Raw genomic sequence first — 16,753 nt, 5'->3', positions numbered from 1 at the left:
CTGCTTGGAGGAAAGAGGTTGAACTGGGTGGCCCTTGGGGTGGTTCCTTCCAACTCTAACATTCTTCAGCTTTGATTCATTGGATGGCCATCTGTTGGGAGGGCTTGCATGGTGCCTTCCTGCTCGGATGAAGGAGGTTGGACTGGGTGGCCCTTGGGGTGGTTCCTTCCAACTCAAGCATTCTACAGTCCTGATTCTTCATTAGATGGCCATCTGTTGGGAGAGTTTTCATGGTGCCTTCCTGCTTGGAGGAAAGAGGTTGAACTGGGTGGCCCTTGGGGTGGTTCCTTCCAACTCTAACATTCTTCAGCTTTGATTCATTGGATGGCCATCTGTTGGGAGGGCTTGCATGGTGCCTTCCTGCTCGGATGAAGGAGGTTGGACTGGGTGGCCCTTGGGGTGGTTCCTTCCAACTCAAGCATTCTACAGTCCTGATTCTTCATTAGATGGCCATCTGTTGGGAGAGTTTTCATGGTGCCTTCCTGCTTGGAGGAAAGAGGTTGAACTGGGTGGCCCTTGGGGTGGTTCCTTCCAACTCTAACATTCTTCAGCTTTGATTCATTGGATGGCCATCTGTTGGGAGGGCTTGCATGGTGCCTTCCTGCCTGGCAGAATAGGGTTGGGCAGGATGGCCCTTGGGGTGGTTCGTTCCAACCCTAGCATTCTTCAGCCCTGATTCTTCATTGGATGGCCATCTGTTGGGAGGGCTTGCATGGTGCCTTCCTGCTTGGATGAAGGAGGTTAGACTGGGTGGCCCTTGGGGTGGACCCTTCCAACCCTAGCATGAAGGAGTGATCCCTTTCCAACTCTAGGATTTGGAATATGGTAGAACCTCTTCCTTTGGTGGTTTTTTTAACTAGATGGCCATCTGTCGGGAGGGTTTGGATGGTGTCTTCCTGCCCGGCAGAAGAGGGTTGGACTGGGCAACCTCAGCAAAGCAGAAGGTGGGCCATGCCAACTGTGACCCACTGGGAGACTTAACTGAATGCTTGAGTAAGTGCTCCAAAGAAAACCAGTGCTGCCACTGCATTCTCCCAGTGACTGCTGCTCCTTTGCTCTTGAAAGAGGATGCTTTTGGGTCCAAAAGCAAGGGATTTGAAGGAGGAATATTGGGCCAGGATGACGGGGCAGCTCCATCTGCACACGCCTCCTTTTGACAGGGCTTTAAAGGAGCACAAATCCCGGCTGGCAGATCTAGGCCAGAACCGCCGAGCCTCAAAGCAAGCAAGCATCAGAAGAAGGCCCACGCTCGGATCAAAGCAGCAGCACGCCTGGCCCTAGCATACACGCATGTGGATGGGCACGGGGCACGGAAACTGCATTTAGGAGTCTGTGCACATTTGGGCAAGAGTTGCATAAGGCAATGAATGGGGCATTTGAAGCCCTAGACCAGGGGTCCTCAAACTTTTAAAGCAGAGGGCCAGTCCACAATCCTTCAGAATGTTGAGGGGCCGAATTATCATTTGAAAAAAAAAATACAAATTCCTATGCATACTGCACATGTCTTATTTGTAGTGAAACAACAACAACAACAACAAAGAAATAACAATACAATATTTAAAAATGAAAACAATTTTAACCAACATAAACCTATCAGGATTTCAATGGAAAGTGTAGGTCTGCTTCTGGTCAATGAAATAGTCAAGTTAATTAGGATTGTTGTTGTTGTGTGACTTCAAGTCATTTCAGACCAAGCCTAAGTCTAAAATTAATTAATTATTTACTGCATTTATTTACTACATTTATATCCCACCCTTCTCACCCCGAAGGGGACTCAGAGCAGGTACATACAATATATTATATTATTAGCATAGCACAATATTAGCATTATATATTACTATAGTGAACTATACCACTATACTATTATATGTTATGTAACATATAACATATAATTAATATTATTATATGGTATTATTATTAGTATTATATTGTATAACATAATATTATTATCAATATTATATGTATATACAATATATTATATTATTAAAACTAATACAAAAATATTATATTATAAAACTGAGGGTGGGGGCCAGGTAAATGACCTTGGAGGGCCGCATCGGGCCCCCGGGCCTTAGTTTGGGGACCCCTGCCCTAGACACTTGGAAAGTGTCTGGTGTGTGATTCAATACAACAGCCGACATAGTGTTCTTGTTTGCTGTGTACTCATCTTGTTGTGTATCAAATAATAATAATGATGATGATGATGATGATGATGATGATGATGATGATGATGATGATGCTGTATGGGAAAACGGAAACTGAAATCCAGTCTCTGACCAACACTGTCCGAATTTTTAGCACTGATATCAGCATGGAGTTTGGTTTGGACAAATGTTCGACAGTGGCATTGAAGAAGGGAAAAATCATTGAAAGTGAGGGCATAAATATGCCCAATGGCCAAACAATAAAGTGTCATCAGCCAGAGGCCTATAAATATCTGGGCATATTACAGCTGGACAACATCAAGCATGAACATGTGAAGACTGTGGTCAGCAAAGAATACACAGAAAGGGTCAGAAAAATTCTCAAAAGCAAGCTCAATGGAGGCAACAGCATCACGGCCATAAACACCTGGGCCATACCTGTCATAAGATATACTGCTGGCATCATAAACTGGACACAGATGGAACTGGACAATTTGGACAGAAAAACAAGAAAACTCATGACCATTCATCATTCACTGCACCCTCGCAGTGATGTTGACCGGCTATATCTGCCTAGAAGATCAGGGGGCAGAGGACTCTTACAAGTCAAACAAGCAGTCAAAGAAGAAGAACATGCCCTGGCAGAATATGTAAAGCAAAGGGAAGAACCTGCTTTGATTGAAGTCAAAAATCAGAAACTCCACAAAACACAGCAGACAAAGAATCAGTATAAGAAAACCGCACTACAAACTAGAGCTGTGTGATGAACCATGGGCCTTGTAGTCCTGCTCAGGACATTGTAATCCCTGATGAAGATGAAAACTTGGGTTTTTTACCTTCCCAGTCTGAACTGGATTCCTCTCAGCCAGATCCTTCCCAGGCAGATCTGGAAACCTTGCACCTGCAAGAAAGTTGTGCCCCAGAAGTATGTCAAACAACCCCAGAGCCTACTTCTCCCGTGTTCTTGCGCCGGGAGTTTTGTAAACAACAGAGAAGTTTGGATTCAGCTTCGCGCAGGAGTGCGAGGATAGCAGCTAAGAATGTTGCCAATTAACATTGGTTCTCGTGAGAATCTTTAAGGAGTTTAACATCTGGTCTCAGAGTTTAGCTTTCGTTTCTGATTCCCAGAGAACCGCTTTGGTGAGAAAGTTGGACTCTATATAGGTGTTTTGCCCGCGTAGCAACTTCGCGGAGTCAATTCGTCAGCCTACGGAGCGAGTTGTGTCTGGACAGCGCGCTCCGATTCAAGCCTCGCTTCAGCTCAAGCCTTGCCTTGCTACCCAGCCTTCGCCTTGCTTCCCAGCCTTTGTTTACCTACGTACTTTGCCTTGTTTCCCAGGACTAATCCTTGCCTTGTTTCACGGATTTTACCAAGTTATTCCACGGACCTTGTTCTTGTTCTTAGTTACCTTGTTCCACGTTCAAGCCTTGTTTCAAGTATCGAGTTATTTCCTAGCCACGCTCAAGTTTTATGGACTAAGGACCTTGTCATCTCCCCTCACTTTGCTTGGCAAAGTGAGTGTTTCGGTTATTGGATTACAACTTTGGACCTTAATATTTCTTATTGGACATTGCTTTTTTGGACTATTTCTGACCTTTCCTGAAGGGTCTAATTCTGGACTATTTTCTATACTTGTTTTTATTAACTTTATATATTCCTTCAATAAAGATATTAGTTAGATTCTGGCCTCTGTGTATGGTTATTGGTGCCACTGCCGCCTGGGTCGTGACAGTTTGACTCCGCCACCCATAAGCACCAACTAACCGAGGCCAGGATGTCTACCGGAGCCGCGCCGGCTGGACAGCCGCTCAGCTACACCATCAGCAAGGACGAAGTGGACCGCATCCGTGACAGACTCAACGCGCAGGATGGAGAAATAAAAGGGTTGAGGGAGCGCGGAGTTCGCCTCCCGGCCATGGCGTTGCCTACCAAGTTTTCTGGAGAAGCTGCTAAGGTTCATGTTTTCCGCCGCCAATGTCAAGCTTATCTAGAGGCCCGTGATGCCGAGTTTCCCCAAGAAGACATCAAGGTGGCGTGGGTCTACAGTCTTCTAGACGGACCAGCGGCTAGCTGGGCGACGGCCCTGTTTGATCAAGCCTCCCCCCACCTAAGTTCAGCACAACGCTTCTTGGATCACCTTAAGGAGACCTGGGGAATCGAGGACAATTTGGAGGCAGCCGGTCACAAACTCCGGCGCCTCCTTCAAGGAGACAGACCCATGTCTCAGTACATAGCCGAGTTCCGCGTGCTGGCCCACAACACCGGCTGGAACGATGTAGCCCTCAGAGGACAATTTCGGGAGGGTCTCAACATTGAAATGCTGGAAGAAATCTCCAAGGTGGATCCTCCCCATTCCCTCGAGGCACTCATTGATCAATGTTTACGGGCTGAAGTCATGATTGCCAACAGGAAACAATGGGTTCGAGGCCAGGGCGTTAGAGCCGGGGCAAAACCCCCCGCTCCCGCCAGTGTTCAGCCACGTCCGGTGTGGAGACCCCCGCCGCCAACCCCATACCCCAGAGGAGGCGAGGAGGTGCCGATGCAGTTGGGCAATGTGCGTCCCAGACTAGATGCCGCCGAGAAGGCCCGTCGTCAACGCTTGAACCTCTGCTGGTACTGCGGGAACGGGGGCCACTTCGCCAGAGAGTGCCCAGCCAAAGGGAAGCCTGCCGCCCGTCTTGCGGCGGCGTCCTCCACGGAGTCGAAGGCGTCTGAGCCGACTGGCACACAGCCGGCGGGGGAAGCCAACGACCGGGTGTAGAGAGGCTCGCCAACCCGGTCAAAAAATCCATCCAAGAGCCGCCAACCGGGGTCCTGTTCCTTCTCGTGGTCACATTATGGTCAGCAAAAAGGGGACCCGTCATGATCCACGCCATGATAGACTCTGGAGCTACCAACAATTTCATCGATAGAGAGTATGCCGACTCTCTGGGATTACAATATCATGATTTCAAGAATGCCCGTGTGGTGCAAGCCATAGACGGCCGTCCCCTCAAGACGGGCCCCGTAAGCCAGTGGTCGGAACCCACCAGGATGTGGATAAGGGAACATATGGAAGAGATTTCCTTCTTTGTTACCGAGGTTCCCCATTTCCCTGTGATTTTGGGAATTCCATGGCTGACACTCCACGACCCTAACATCTCCTGGTCCAACAGAGAACTGCAGTTTGCTTCACCGTACTGCCAAAACCATTGCCTCGTAGCCAAGGTATGCCATGCCACAGACTCCGAGCCCATCATCACCTTGCCAAAGAAGTACTCCGAGTATTGGGATGTATTCAATGAGAAAGAAGCCGAAAAATTACCCCCACATAGACCTTATGACTGTGCCATTGACTTGGTGGAGGGGGCCCCGATCCCGCGAGGGCATCTCTACTCCCTGACTGAACCAGAGCAAGAAGCTCTCAGGGAATTCTTAGAGACAAACCTTCGCAAGGGGTTCATCAGACCCTCTCAATCCCCAGCCGCCTCCCCAGTGATGTTTGTGAAGAAGAAGTCAGGGGAATTACGCTTGGTGGTGGACTACAGAGCATTGAACAATATCACCAAGCGGAACAGCTATCCCCTGCCCTTAATCTCGGATCTACTGGACCGACTTCGAGGAGCCAAGGTCTACACCAAGCTGGATCTTCGGGGGGCTTATAATCTAGTTCGCATCAGAGAAGGGGACGAGTGGAAGACCGCCTTCCAGACTAAATTCGGATTATTCGAGTCCCGAGTTATGAATTTCGGTTTATGCGGAGCTCCCGCAACGTTCCAGCATTTTGTCAACGATATTTTTCAGGACTATCTAGACAGATTCTTGATAATCTACCTGGACGATTTTTTGGTGTTTTCCAGATCACAATCAGAACATGAGAACCACGTCAAAATGGTGTTGCAACGACTGCGGGATCATGGACTTTATGCCAAGCTAGAAAAATGCGCTTTTGATCTACAAGAGGTAGATTTCCTTGGCTACCGCATCTCGCCTCTAGGGCTTTCCATGGATCCAGCCAAAGTTTCAGCAGTATTGGAATGGCGGGCGCCAACTAACAAGAAAGAGGTGCAGCGTTTCTTGGGGTTCGCGAACTACTACCGCAAGTTCATTCCAGATTTTGCCCGCTGGTCCGACCCCATCACTAGCTGCATCCGTGGAAAGCAGCCTTTCCGCTGGACTGATCAAGCAGAGAAAGGGTTCCAGCAACTGAAGAAACTATTCACCTCCCAGCCAATTCTACAGCACCCAAATCCTGGAACCCCTTTTGTGGTGCAAGCGGACGCCTCTGATGTGGCAATTGGGGCTGTACTCTTACAACCGGTGGGAGATCACCTCCACCCCTGTGCCTTTTATTCTCGTCAACTAACCACACCAGAGAGGAATTACACCATTTGGGAAAAAGAACTACTGGCCATAAAGGCAGCCTTTGAAACTTGGAGACATTGGCTAGAAGGGGCCAAATTCCCCATTGAAGTCCACACTGATCATCGTAATCTAGAACATCTAAGAACTGCCCGCAAACTAAATCAGAGGCAGCAACGTTGGGCTTTATTCTTTGAACGTTTCAACTTCCAGATCCATTATGTGACCCCAGCTCAAACCAAGCAAGCAGACGCCCTGTCACGTAAACCGGAATACGCTGCAGGACGCAAGGAGACCTTTGAATCCCAACTGCTACAACCTGAGAACTTTGCCACGCTCACAGTGGGGAACACCAAATCCAGTCCCATTGGTTCAACTTCCCCTACTCCAGGACCCATCTGTGCTCAAGAAATCAGGGCTAGTCAGCAAGCAGATGCCTGGGCGCAGGACCAACTTCGCCAAGGTCTGCATTTTCCCTTTTCGCTTAAAGATGGGCTGCTCTGCTATAGAAATCATGTTTATATCCCACCCGGACCGGGCAGGGAAAAAGCGCTTCGTCTGTGTCATGACTGCAAACCAGCAGGACACTTCGGACTATTTAAAACCATGCATTTGATCCTAAGAGATTTTTGGTGGCCCAAGATCCGCAAGGATGTGGAAAAATATGTCAACACCTGCCCAGTATGCCAGCGCTCCAAGATACGAAGGGAGAAGCCCTCAGGGCTTTTGCACCCCCTTCCTACCCCATCTCGCCCATGGGAAATAATTTCCGCGGATTTCATCACTGACCTACCACCTTCCTGTGGATTCACCACGATCTTAGTGGTGGTGGACCTATTCACCAAGTTAGCCCATTTCATTCCCTGCGAAGGCCTCCCCACGGCCAAAGAAACTGCGGATCTATTTCTTCAGCATGTTTTCAGACTACATGGATTGCCCAAGAGTTTAGTCACAGACCGTGGATCTCAATTCACCTCTCGTTTTTGGGAGGCACTACAAAAACTACTGGGCATAGACTCTCGCTTATCTTCAGCTCATCATCCCCAAACAGATGGGCAAACGGAGCGCACCAATGCCACTTTGGAGCAGTATCTTCGCTGTTATGTAAACTACCAACAGGACAATTGGGCTTCTCTGTTACCACTGTCTGAGTTTGCCTACAATAATGGAGTTCAAGCTTCTACAAAAGAAACGCCGTTCTTTGCAAACTACGGTTTCCATCCACGTTTCTTTCCCCCTGTCATTGAAACTTCAGAAGTTCCCGCAGCAGAGGATTGGCTGCAGGAACTCACAGCGGTGCAACAACTTTTGCTCCAGCAACTGGACCAAGCCAAGGAGGACTATAAACGCCACGCTGACAAACACCGCCAGCCGGGCCCCGAAATCAAGGTAGGAGATCGGGTTTTCCTGTCCACTCGCTTTCTGCCCTCCCACCGCCCATGCCGGAAGTTAGATGCCCGCTTCATTGGCCCCTATCCAGTGGTGGCGCAATTAAACCCCGTGACTTTCAAACTCCAACTTCCGCGTTCAATGCGCATTCACCCAGTGTTTCACCGTTCCCTGCTCCTTCCGGCGGATGGTGTGCGTCCTGATACAGACCAACCGGCCCCCCCTCCTGTTTTGATGAATGGGGAGGAGGAGTTCGAGGTTGAGGACATTTTGGATTCTCGCTTTCATCGCCGCCGCCTACAATATCTCATTGACTGGGTGGGTTTTGGGCCTGAGGAACGCTCTTGGGAAGACGCCTCCACAGTCCATGCTCCTGATCTAACCCGTCGCTTCCATCTGACCTATCCCACCAAACCGCGACCTCGCGCCTCGGGGAGAGGACCCCAGTTTGGGAGGGGCCCTGAGGAGGGGGATAGTGTGATGAACCATGGGCCTTGTAGTCCTGCTCAGGACATTGTAATCCCTGATGAAGATGAAAACTTGGGTTTTTTACCTTCCCAGTCTGAACTGGATTCCTCTCAGCCAGATCCTTCCCAGGCAGATCTGGAAACCTTGCACCTGCAAGAAAGTTGTGCCCCAGAAGTATGTCAAACAACCCCAGAGCCTACTTCTCCCGTGTTCTTGCGCCGGGAGTTTTGTAAACAACAGAGAAGTTTGGATTCAGCTTCGCGCAGGAGTGCGAGGATAGCAGCTAAGAATGTTGCCAATTAACATTGGTTCTCGTGAGAATCTTTAAGGAGTTTAACATCTGGTCTCAGAGTTTAGCTTTCGTTTCTGATTCCCAGAGAACCGCTTTGGTGAGAAAGTTGGACTCTATATAGGTGTTTTGCCCGCGTAGCAACTTCGCGGAGTCAATTCGTCAGCCTACGGAGCGAGTTGTGTCTGGACAGCGCGCTCCGATTCAAGCCTCGCTTCAGCTCAAGCCTTGCCTTGCTACCCAGCCTTCGCCTTGCTTCCCAGCCTTTGTTTACCTACGTACTTTGCCTTGTTTCCCAGGACTAATCCTTGCCTTGTTTCACGGATTTTACCAAGTTATTCCACGGACCTTGTTCTTGTTCTTAGTTACCTTGTTCCACGTTCAAGCCTTGTTTCAAGTATCAAGTTATTTCCTAGCCACGCTCAAGTTTTATGGACTAAGGACCTTGTCATCTCCCCTCACTTTGCTTGGCAAAGTGAGTGTTTCGGTTATTGGATTACAACTTTGGACCTTAATATTTCTTATTGGACATTGCTTTTTTGGACTATTTCTGACCTTTCCTGAAGGGTCTAATTCTGGACTATTTTCTATACTTGTTTTTATTAACTTTATATATTCCTTCAATAAAGATATTAGTTAGATTCTGGCCTCTGTGTATGGTTATTGGTGCCACTGCCGCCTGGGTCGTGACAAGCTGGCAGCTGGCACAACAAAACATTGCATGGAAAGTTCCTTGACAAAATTGAAGGAAAAGCTGATAAGGAGAAGGCCTGGCTCTGGCTCACAAATGGGACCCTGAAGAAGGAAGGAGACAGAAGGCCTGATCCTTGCAGCCCAGGAGCAAGACATCAGGACAAAGGCAATTCAGGCCAAGATCGAAAAATCAGCTGATGACCCAAAATGCAGACTCTGCAAGGAAACCGATGAAACCATGGATCATATCCTCAGCTGCTGTAAGAAAATTGCACAGACAGACTACAAACAGAGGCACAACTATGTGGCCCAAATGATCCATTGGAACTTATGCCTCAAGTACCACCTCCCGGCAGCAAAGAACTGGTGGGATCACAAACCTGCAAAAGTATTGGAAAATGAACACGCAAAGATACTGTGGGACTTCCGAATCCAGACTGACAAAGTTCTGGAGCACAACACACCAGACATCACAGTTGTGGAAAAGAAAAAGGTTTGGATCATTGATGTCGCCATCCCAGGTAACAGTCGCATTGACGAAAAACAACAGGAAAAACTCAGCCGCTCTCAGGACCTCAAGATTGAACTTCAAAGACTCTGGCAGAAACCAGTGCAGGTGGTCCCGGTGGTGATCGGCACATTGGGTGCCGTGCCAAAAAACAAAATCACGATCTGCCAACTGCAAAAGGCCACCTTACTGGGATCTGCACGCATCATCCGAAAATACATCACACAGTCCTAGACACTTGGGGAGTGTTCGACTTGTGATTTTGTGATACGAAATCCAGCATATCTATCTTGTTTGCTGTGTCATAATAAAATAATAATAATAACAACAGCAACAACAGCTCTTAGGCTTAGAAATGGAGATGAGCACCAACCCCCAGAGTCGGACATGAATGGACTTGAATGTCAGGGGAAAACATTATTATTATTATTATTATTATTATTATTATTATTATTATTATTATTAACACAACAACATTGTATGACACAGCAAACAAGACAGATATGCAGGATTTCGTATCACAAAATCACAAATGGGAAGTGTTCAACTTGTGATTTTGTGATACGAAATCCAGCATATCTGTCTTGTTTGCTGGGTCATACAATGTTGTTGTGTCAATAATAATAATACCATATATACTCAAGTATAAGCCGACCCGAATATAAGCCAAGGCAACTAATTTTACCAGAAAAACTGGGAAAACTTATTGACTCGAGTATAAGACGAGGGTGGGAAATGCAGCAGCTACAAGTCAATTTCAAAAAAAAAAGATAGTAATAAAATTGCATTATTTGAGGCATCAGTAGGTTAAATGTTTTTTTTATATATATAACACTGTAATTTAAGATAACAATAAGACTTTAATAAGATAAGACTGTCCAACTCTGAATACCTATATACTCAAGTATAAGCTGACCTGAATATATGCCGGCCAGGACCCTCACTCGAGTATAAGCCGAGGGGAGATTTTTTAGCCCTAAAAAAGGGCTGAAAAACTGGGCTTGTACTCGAGTAAATACAGTAATAATAATAATAATGTTTTCCCCTGACATTCAGGTCCATTGGTGTCGACTCTGGGGGTTGGTGCCCATCTCCATTTCTAAGCCGAAGAGCTGGTGTTATCCATAGACACCTCCAAGGTCATGTGGCCAGCATGACTGCATGGAGTGACATTACCTTCCTGCCGGAGCAGTACCTATTGATATACTCATATTTGCATGTTTTCGAACTGCTAGGTTGGCAGAAGCTGGAGCTAACAGCAGGTGCTCACTCCACTCCCCCCGATTCAAACCGGCGCAAGTCAGCAGCTCAGTGTTTTAACACGCACCTTCTGCCATATAAGAACACACAATTCAAACCTTCCTAACAGACTATGCTGAAAAACATCCAGAGATTAAAGCTCCACTAGACTCCGAGGCAATATATTGCATTCCAGTGATGTGAAATCCTGGGAGTTGTAGTTTTCTGACTTCTCTGACCAAGTGGCCTCGAACGGCATGCATCCTGCAATGTAGATGGAGACGAGAATAAGAACGAAAGCAGGAGAGACTCACAAAGCTTGGTTTCACGAGGCTGTCAAGGCCTCTTTGGTCGGGTTCTGCCGAAGCATTAAATTGTCCTGTTGGTGCCGCTTGGCTTTCCCCATATTTCTCCTCCCAGATTAGCTATTGATTTATACGCGGGGCCTTCATTACTCTCCGAGGCACTCGGCGGCCATTCATCTGGGGAACATCTCATTTCATTTTCCTCCTGTAAATTAATCAAGGGGATTGGGACTGACAAGCCATTAGCAAAACGGGGCTCGAGCATTGACCGGAGCCGAGAAGTTCCCCTTTTTGGGGGGATGACAGCTCCCAGAATCGTTTTCTGGGGATCATAAGGCCTTTGTTTTAGGTAGTTTGAATTATAATTCATTTTCTTTTATAAATAAACTAGCTGTGCCCGGCCACGCGTTGCTGTGGCGAAGTATGGTGGTATGGGAAATAAAGTATTGAGGAATTGGTGGTAGTTAAGGGAAAGGGTCCCCTGGGCTGAGTGGGTTGCTAGGAGACCAAGTGGGCAGAGCTTAGCCTTTTAACTGGCAGCTATTGGATAAAAACAATTATTCCTCTCCCTCTAATTAGGACTTTATTTTTCTTTTCTTTTTGTTGTATCAACCTAGAGGCATGGATGAGGGGTTGTGCTGTCAATTTTCGAGGTTGTGGGGTGTTTACTTTTGTTGTTTTGTCCGCTGCCGTGATGCCATCACTCTTTTATATATATAGATTGTTTTTTTTGGGGGGGGTGACATGGGATATACATGAACTTTAAAAAGTGTTGTATCGCTGTAGAATTAATGTAGTTTGACACCACTTGGCTTAATGTAATAATAATAATAATAATAATAATAATAATAATAATAATAATAATAATAATAACAACAGTGTGTGATCCAATTCAACAGCCCCCAAGGTGTCTGCTGTGGACTGCTGTGATTCAAATAACAACAACAACAACAACAACAACAACAACACAGTCCTAGAAACTTGGGAAGTGTTTGACTTGTGATTTTGTGACACGAAATCCAGCATATCTATCTTGTTTGCTGTGTTATACAATAAATAATAATAATAATAATAATAATAATAATAATAATAATAATAATAACAATAATACATCACACAGTCCTAGACACTTGGGAAGTGTTTGACTTGTGATTTTGTGAAACGAAATCCAGCATATCTATCTTGTTTGCTGTGTCATACAATAATAATAATAATAATAATAATAATAATAATATACATCACACAGCCCTAGACACTTGGGAAGTGTTCGACTTGTGATTTTGTGAAACGAAATCCAGCATATCTATCTTGTTTGCTGTGTCATACAATAATAATAATAATAATAATAATAATAATACTTTATTTATACCCCGTCACCATCTCCCCAAGGGGATTCGGGGACTCCTGAAATAGACTCCTTCTATAGACTCCTGGAAGTTGTAGTTTTACAAGCTCTATGGTTCGGGAGCCCCCGGTGGCGCAGCATATTAAAACGCTGAGCCGCTGAACTTGCAGACCGAAAGGTTTGAATCCGGGGAGCAAAGTGAGCACCCGCTGTTAGCCCCAGCTTCTGCCAACCTAGCAGTTCGAAAACATGCAAATGTGAGTAGATCGATAGGTACTGCTCCGGCGGGAAGGTAACGATGCTACATGCTGGCCACATGACCTTGGAGGTGTCTACGGACATTCAAATGTGAGTAGATAAATAGGTACTGCTCCGGCGGGAAGGTAACGGTGCTTCATGCGGTCATGCTGGCCACATGACCTTGGAGGTGTCTACGGACATTCAAATGTGAGTAGATCAATAGGTACTGCTCCGGCGGGAAGGTAACGATGCTCCATGCTGGCCACATGACCTTGGAGATGTCTACGGACATTCAAATGTGAGTAGATCAATAGGTACTGCTCTGGCAGGAAGGTAACAGTGCTCTATGCTGGCCACATAATCTTGGAGGTGTCTACGGACATTCAAATGTGGGTAGATCAATAGGTACTGCTCCGGCGGGAAGGTAGCGATGCTCCATGCTGGCCACATGACCTTGGAGGTGTCTAAGGACATTCAAATGTGAGTAGATAAATAGGTACTGCTCCGGCGGGAAGGTAACGGCGCTCCATGCTGGCCACATGACCTTGGAGGTGTCTACGGACATTCAAGTGTGAGTAGATCAACAGGTACTGCTCCGGCGGGAAGGTAACGGCGCTCCATGCAGTCATGCCAACCACAAGACTTTGGAGGTGTCTACAGACAACACCGGCTCTTTGGCTTAGAAATGGAGATGAGCACCAACCCCCAGAGTCGGACACTACTGGACTTAATATAATGAAACTTTTACCTATGGTTCCTGGTACTACATTAGCATTGAGACAGGATAGTTCAAGTGCATTAATTCTACACTGTACATGCAGCCAAAGATATTCCATAGCTGCAAGAGAAAGGCATGAGGCGCCATGCGCCGGCACGGGGCCATGTGATCCTCCTCCTCCTCTATTGTTAAGTAAAGGGAAACACTTATACAGTTAATCATATTGGATGCAGCTCCAGTGCAAAGTGGGTGGCATTATCCCTCCTTAAGCCCTTGTTAACTAGGCGCAAGCATAAACGGCGAGCCACTCCTGCCTCCCTTGCCGGGTCCCTTTTCCCTTGCAGTCAATTATGCCGAAGCGAAGAGGAGGGAAGCAACCGCCCCGAGGATAATTGTTTTGCATCAGAAGCAAAACACATCCTTAAGTGACAGCCATCTCCTCCTGTCCGAAAGCATCAATTAGCAGCATAAGCCAAAACAATTAAAAAATAGTAAAACTGCCGGAATTTGATGCTACGGGAAGGCATGAGAAGGGAGTGATCCTTCCCAAAAGCATTAAGATCCTTTGCAGAGTTAAAGGATCAGGGCCTCAGTGCATGCGAGACTCAGGACCAAGGTTCCTGAGCATGAGCAGAGTGTTTCCCCCCCCCCCCCCATTGGGCAACCAAGGCTTCAGTTTCAAACTGTGGCCCCAAAGGTGAGATTGCAAATCTTGAAGCCTTCCACGGATAGAAAAATAGCAACACAGATAAACAGCCCTGCCGTAAACTTGATGTGAGCATCTCGCACCCTTCCTGCCTGACAGTTAATTAGCAAACGGATCCAATTAGGGCCTCCTCCCTCCCCCCCTCCCTCCCTCCTGCTGCCAAGATGCGGAAAACTCCGGATTCATGCTGCCATCAGCTGCAAACCTGAAAAGACTGCGGAGTGATGAAGATGGTGCATCATCATCATCACTATCACCACCATAATCATTATCGTCATCACCATCATAATTGACATCATCATCATCACTATCATCATTATCAGAATCAGCATCACTGTCACCATTATCACCCTCATTGCCATCACCATCCCCGTCACATCGTCATTGTCATCACCATCATCTTCATCATCATCATCACATCATAATCGTCATTGTTGTCATCACCATCATCACAATCATCAGCAGCACCATCCTCATCACCATCCTTATTGTCATCATTGTCATCACTATAATCTTCACTATCAGCATCATCACAGTCATCATCACAGTCATCTTCATCGTCACAATCATCATTAGCACCATCATCATCATCACAGACATCATCATCATCACTATCATCATTATCATCATCATCATCGCTGTCACCATCTCACACTCATTGTCATCACCATTATCATTGTCATCACCATAATCTTCATCACTATCATCATCACAGTCATAATCATTGTTATTGTCGTCATCATCATCATCATCATCATCACCACAGTTATCATCATCACTATCATCAGCACCATCCTCATCACCATCCTCATTGTCATCACCATAATCTTCACCATCAGTATCATCACAGTCATCATCACAGTCATCGGCATCGTCACAATCATCATCATCACAGACATGATCATCATCACAATCATCATTATCAACATCATCGCTGTCACCATCTCACACTCATCGTCATCACCATTATCATTGTCATCACCATAATCCTCATCACCATCGTCATTGTCATCACCATAGTCATCATTGTCATCACCATAATCTTCATCACTATCATCATCACTGTCATAATCGTTGTTGTCGTCATCATCATCATCATCACAGTTATCATCATCACTATCATCAGCACCATCCTCATCACCATCATCACTGTCATCACCATTGTCATCATTGTCATCACCATAATCTTCACCATCAGTATCATCACAGTCATCATCACAGTCATCGTCATCATCAGCACCATCATCATCACAGACATCATCATCATCACTATCATCATTATCATCATCATCACTGTCACCATCTTACACTCATCGTCATCACCATTATCATTGTCATCACCATCATCATTGTCATCACCATAGTCATCGTCATCACCATAATCTTCATCACCATCATCATCACAGTTATAATCGTTGTTATTGTCGTCATCATCATCATCATCATCACAGTTATCATCATCACTATCATCAGCACCATCCTCATCACCATCCTCATTGTCATCACCATAATCTTCACCATCAGTATCATCACAGTCATCATCACAGTCATCGTCATCATCACAATCATCATCATCATCGCTGTCACCATCTTACACTCATCGTCATCACCATTATCATTGTCATCACCATAATCCTCATCACCATCATCATTGTCATCACCATAATCTTCATCACCATCATCATCACAGTCATAATCGTTGTTATTGTCATCATTGTCATCATCATCATCGTTATCGTCGTCATCACTATCATCAGCACCATCCTCATCACCATCCTCATTGTCATCACCATAGTCATTATTGTCATCACCATAATCTTCATCACTATCAACATCACAATCATAATCGTTATTGTTGTCGTCATCATCATCATCACAGTTATCATCATCACTATCATCAGCACCATCCTCATCACCATCCTCATTGTCATCACCATTGTCATCATTGTCATCACCATGATCTTCATCACCATCAGCATCATCACAGTCATCATCACAGTCACAATGGTTGTTGTTGTCATAATCATCATCCTATCATCATCATCTTCACAGTCATCATTGTCACAGTCATCATCAGCACCATCCTCATCACCATCAACATTGTCATCACTGTCATCACCATAATTTCATCACCATCAGCAGCAGCATCACAGCCATCATCACAGTCATAATTGTCGTCATCATCATCATCCTATCATCATCATCATCATCACAGTTATTATCATTATCACAATCCTCATCACCATAATCATTGTCATCACCATTATCTTCATCACCATCAGCATCATCACAATCATAATCGTCATTGTTGTCGTCGTCATCATTATCCTATCAACATCACAGTCATTATCATCGTCACAATCATCA

At 45.9% G+C, this 16,753-nt stretch overlaps 1 pseudogene; it reads left to right on the top strand.

The window, feature by feature from the left end:
* The first annotated feature begins 14,570 nt into the window (after positions 1-14,570).
* On the top strand, positions 14,571-15,627 carry LOC134294168 (cyclic AMP-responsive element-binding protein 5-like; annotated as a pseudogene).
* The last annotated feature ends 1,126 nt before the right edge of the window (positions 15,628-16,753 follow it).

This window comes from Anolis carolinensis, unplaced genomic scaffold (genome assembly GCF_035594765.1).
Source record: "Anolis carolinensis isolate JA03-04 unplaced genomic scaffold, rAnoCar3.1.pri scaffold_13, whole genome shotgun sequence".
Lineage (NCBI taxonomy): Eukaryota > Metazoa > Chordata > Lepidosauria > Squamata > Dactyloidae > Anolis > Anolis carolinensis.
Note: the sequence above shows the minus strand (reverse complement) of the source record. Positions and strands in the feature narration are given on the sequence as shown.